At 54.6% G+C, this 4,721-nt stretch overlaps 1 protein-coding gene across 1 annotated transcript in view; it reads right to left on the bottom strand.

Annotated features, from left to right (window-relative positions):
- Nucleotides 1–3,990, bottom strand: part of LOC104282700 (endothelin B receptor-like) — a 13,093-nt gene extending 9,103 nt beyond the window's left edge. The window contains exon 1 of the mRNA XM_009880816.1: nt 3,985–3,990. The gene's annotated coding sequence lies outside the window, so the exon portion shown is untranslated. The remainder of the gene's footprint in view (nt 1–3,984) is intronic.
- Nucleotides 3,991–4,721: the final 731 nt, after the last annotated feature.

Here is a 4,721-nt window from a genome sequence, read left to right as displayed (position 1 = left end):
CCCCAGCTCTCCTGGAGCCCCTTCAGGCACTGGAAGGGGCTCTGAGGGCTCCCCTCTTTCGCCTTCTCTTCTCCAGGCTGAACCCCCCAACGCCCCCAGCCTGTCCTCCCAGCAGAGGGGCTCCAGCCCTCCCAGCATCTCCGGGGCCTCCTCTGGCCCCGCTCCAACAGGTCTTTGTCTTTCCTGTGTTGGCTCCAGAGCTGGAGGCAGTACTGTAGGTGGGATCTCCCTGGAGCAGAGTAGAGGGGAAGAATCACCTCCCTTGACCTGCTGGCCACACTTCTGCTGGGAAGCGAGGCAGTGGGAAGTGAGCCCAGAGAGCGAGTGGGAGATGTCAGCACTGTGCCAGTCTGTGCCCCAGCACTGTCTGTGCCCCAGACAGGGACAGATCTCGGGTATCCTGGTTAGAGTGGGTGAAGAACACGTTTCTCAAACTACGAAACTTCACAGCTTTGAAGGAAGGAAAAACTGCTGTGCCTAGACTGGAAACAGGAGCTTTTTCAGGGTTCCCTGGGATGTGCTCTGCCCCAGAGGGGCCAGTTAGGGCAGGGATAGGGCATGAGAGATGGGACTTCAGACCCCACTCTGACTCCACCAGGCAGAGTTGGGATCTGAGCCCAAAGCAGCTCTACCCCAGGGATCTGCTCCCCAGGACCATTCAGCCAACGCACTCCCAGGTTGTAGCACGGTTCCCCCTGCCCAGGACCAGGAGGGGACCCCAGGACCTGCGGTGCATATGTGGTGGGATCATGCTGTTCCCGGGCTGGGAAGGCATGGCCAAGCCAACCACGCATCCCACCAGGTACAACCACAGCTTCTCTAGATACAGCTGTGCGTTCCTCATGTGTCATGGGCTCAGGCCAGGCTTTGTTGAAACGCCCGTGCCTTTCTGCTGGTTTGGAAGGCTCGAAGCATAATCAGCATCAAGTTGGCCTCTTTCCCGACAAACCCGCCTAACCAGACCTACCCTTTTCTCAGTTTCAGCCTACTTGTCCTGCCAGAAAATCTAAATCAGGCTTAGTCCTTCCTGACACTCTTATGTCCTTCGGTCAGGTCCTCAGTACTTTAAACTGTAAACAAGCATTGTCAGGAGGAAGCCTAAAATTTATTCCCAGTCACGTGTCAAATATAGGCAGTAAAATAACCAAATCTCTTCAATCACACTCGAGACCTCGTGAACTGGAGAGTTAAGTTGTCAGTTCTTTTAAAACAACTATGTTTTAAAGAAGTTCCTTTGCTAGTTTGAATGCTTATAATGGCACCTTAAGTAAGGTTTCACCACAGGAAAGTTAGAGATCCATCAGTTTTCCTTGCAGCTCTCTAGAAGCATGCTTCTGTCTGCTAAAATATTAATGCCCAGCGCTTAGCAATCTTATGTGTTCTCTGTGCCTTTCATCTATGCAGACTCCAACGGCTTTGCAAACTTATCTTGCAGATAAGCCGCATCGGTGTGAGCCAGAACAGGCACTGCAAAGTTATCCGCCTGCCTCTGGCTGACAAAGAAGAGCAGTTTTCAGCGACTCGAAGAGCGTTTAGAGAAGAGTTTCCATGTGATGGTTGGGAAACGACCCATATCTGGCCTGTGAGCATCCTCCTCTCAGAGGAACACAGGTATCGCTGTCATCTGAAAACTGGGGAAACCCTCAGTTCGTACTGTCCCTCCTTCATGGGTAGAGCTAATTTCCTAAGGAGGGGATGGTGGGATGGCCGGCTTGTCACCTTGGATAACCAGTATAAAAGACTATGGGAAGGGACTAAGCTGTGCACCAAAACAGCTGGTTATTAAGGATTCCAGACAAGGAGGAGTCTCCTTCCACAAAAGGTGCTTTGGAGACGCATTGGTCAAAGCTGAGGACTCACAACATTGTCACCAGGCAGTGTGTGGAGAGGAATGTTCCCGTCTGCTTGCTGGAACAATCTTGGTCCTTGTGGCTACGAAAGTCCTGATACTCTCCCTGGTCTCAGCACATCCCAAATCTGGGACCTTGTGACCAAAGAAACTTCTCTGGCACCAACTTCTTCCTGATATTTACCTAAGCATCTGCTCCAACTGCTGTCCTGGAGACAGCTGACCAGGGTGGACCTTTCTCTGACCCGTTTTTGAAGTTATCCTCAGCCGTGACTCCTGCTGAGGTGCTGGGCACCCAGCTGTGTTGGGAAGGGGGGGGCAGAAAGGAAGGGAGAGAATGGATAAATAACCTGAAGGAGCACAACCATGACTCATTGGAGACCTGGGCACAAATCCCTGCCCTGACTCCCTGCAGGGATGTTATCCTGCATCCTTGCTAAGGTCCACAAGTCTCTGTCCTGCCCCCAGGGGCAGCTGTCTCGTGGGTGGGTGCCCTGACCACTGCCTTCCTCTCCTCCCCACTATGCCCACAGGATTGCAGCTCATAAGAGAGGGCAGACCCAGCTCAGAAACCCTGCCTGGGATCTGTGAGGGTTTGGGCAGCTCACAGGGAGCAGCTTTGGATGGCACAGACCAAGTGTCCACCACGGAGGGTTGCCTGGGGGCTTGGAGAAAGACGGTGGCTCCTGGAGTCAGCAGCTGACAGAGGGGTACCAGAGCGGCCATGGAAAGTTGTGTCCTGTGCCCTGGGCTGCTCTTATCTGCTGTCCCCAGTGGAGGACCACAGAGTCCGGTGTGGCCATCCAGCCCCTGGGTGTTTGGCAGAAGAACTCATGTGAGTAAGGATCACAGGACACGGCTCGCTGGATCCTGCCCGGCCCCTCCACAGCACCGCTGCAAAGCACTGAAGAGAAAAAAAGCACTTCTCCCCCTTCTTGCCTTATAATCCAGCAATTTCATAAAAGAGAAGCATTGTTTTCTCCTGTTCAACAGCCCATTTACTTCTTGCCCTCCATGCTGCCTCTCACATCTCAGAGTGCTTGAAAGCATAACCCTTTCTCAATTGCGGGGGAAACTGAGGCACAGGAGCATCAAGAAGCTTGTTCAGTGCCCAGCAGATGTGAAGCCAAAGCCAGCATCGCTTGACCCAAAATCCTCTGACCTTTGCTCATGTCGCTGCTGACCGTCTGGGGAAGGGACTCGGTGCCCGAAGGTGTCATCCCCATCCCACCTGCCTGGCTGGGGCTCTTCTGTTAGGAAATAGCTTAGACGCACGAAAGTGGAAATGCCCTTTACGCCGTGCTGAGTCCAAATTGTGGCTGCCCCATCCCTGGAGGTGTTCAAGGCCAGGTTGGACGGGGCTTGGAACAACCTGGGCTGGTGGGAGGTGGCCCTGCCCAGGGCAGGGGGGTTGGAATGAGATGATCTTTAAGGTCCCTTCCAACCTGAACTGTTCTATGATTCTGTGAAATCACAGCTGAACCCACTGGAGTCAAGGCGTGGACATCACAGAATGATTCCCAGAGGGGAGACAAAACAGAAAACCATTGCCATAACCCTGCACAGCCTGCTCCCGTCTGAAAGGTGCCACGTGTTGGGGGGAACTTGAGTGTCCTCTTGCCGGGAGCCCAGGAGAGCCCACCACTTCCCAGGCAGTGTCCTCATCTCAGGCCAGCCTCTCCCACCATGGCGCACTGCCTGTTCTCCTGCCTCTAGCCGGGCAGGCTGCCTTCAAAACCAGCTCCACTTGTGCTCTACCACCAGATAAACCTCTCCAAATGCAAAACAGACCTTTTTTTGCTATCTCTGGCAGCAAAAATACCATAGGTAGGGGAAAGGAGGGAGAAAGGCAGATGATAACACCACATCTCCAGCTGCTTCCCTGACCTGAGCCCAACCTGGTCCGCCAGCAGAGGCACCTTATCTCCAGAGCTGTGCTGGGTTTCTTCTCGTGCACCATCTCCTTGCCCACCTCTTGGACCGTGGTCCCTTCAAGGCCCCCCCCCCCGGCCCCCCGAGCAGGGGCTGGTGGGGGAGATCCGAAAAAAGTGCGAAAACTCACCCCGAAGCAAGAAATCATTTTGTTTGCAAATTAGCACACACAACAGCAAAGCTTTTCATTGGAGTTAAGTTACCTTCCTCGTGACCGCGAACTTCGGATGCTCCTGGGATCGGTTTCTTTCCCTCTCACGGCTCCGTCCCACTGCGCGGGCAGCCGGGCATGTCCCGGGGGCCCTGGGAGAACTGCAGCGTTGTAGGTCCCGGAGTTTGCTTTTGTGTGTGGGCTCGTGCTCAGGGGGACGTTTCTCCCCTCTCATGACTTGCCGAGGTCTCTCGGATCGGAGGGGTTGGTTTTATAGAAAATCGCAGGGCCCCCCCCGAGCGCATCACCCGCAGCCAATAGGCGAAGCGCGGGACGGGGATGTAGGAGGAGGGCGAAGCAGGAGAAACGCGGGACAGCTCTGCGAAGGAGATGAAAATAATAAACAAATAAAGCTGGAGGGGGAGGGAGGGAGGGAGGGAAGGAGGGAGCTGGGGGAATGCTGCTGACCGCAGAGCAGCGTGCGGGCTCGGCACGTTGTTGTGATGGGCTCGGAGGAGCCCCTGTGGCTGTGCTTTGGTGGAGGAAGCGGCAGACCCGGCCGCCTCTGGGGAAAAGAGACATCAAAGCCTTCTCTGCCCAGGGTGGATAAAGCCAGCTGCTCCACCTGGAGCTTTTGAGGAAATGTTCAGGAGCAAGATGAGTACTGCAAGCAAGGCAGAGGGGACCTGCAGTTTCCCTTCTAGTGGAGAAGACAGAGTACAAGAAGTCCTTACTGAGGTGACGGGGGAGGACAAGCCTTGCTTTTCCCTCTAAACTTGGTCTCTCTGA

This window comes from Charadrius vociferus, unplaced genomic scaffold (assembly GCF_000708025.1).
Source record: "Charadrius vociferus isolate BGI_N301 unplaced genomic scaffold, ASM70802v2 scaffold573, whole genome shotgun sequence".
NCBI classification, from domain to species: domain Eukaryota; kingdom Metazoa; phylum Chordata; class Aves; order Charadriiformes; family Charadriidae; genus Charadrius; species Charadrius vociferus.
This window is presented reverse-complemented; position numbering and strand designations above follow the sequence as displayed.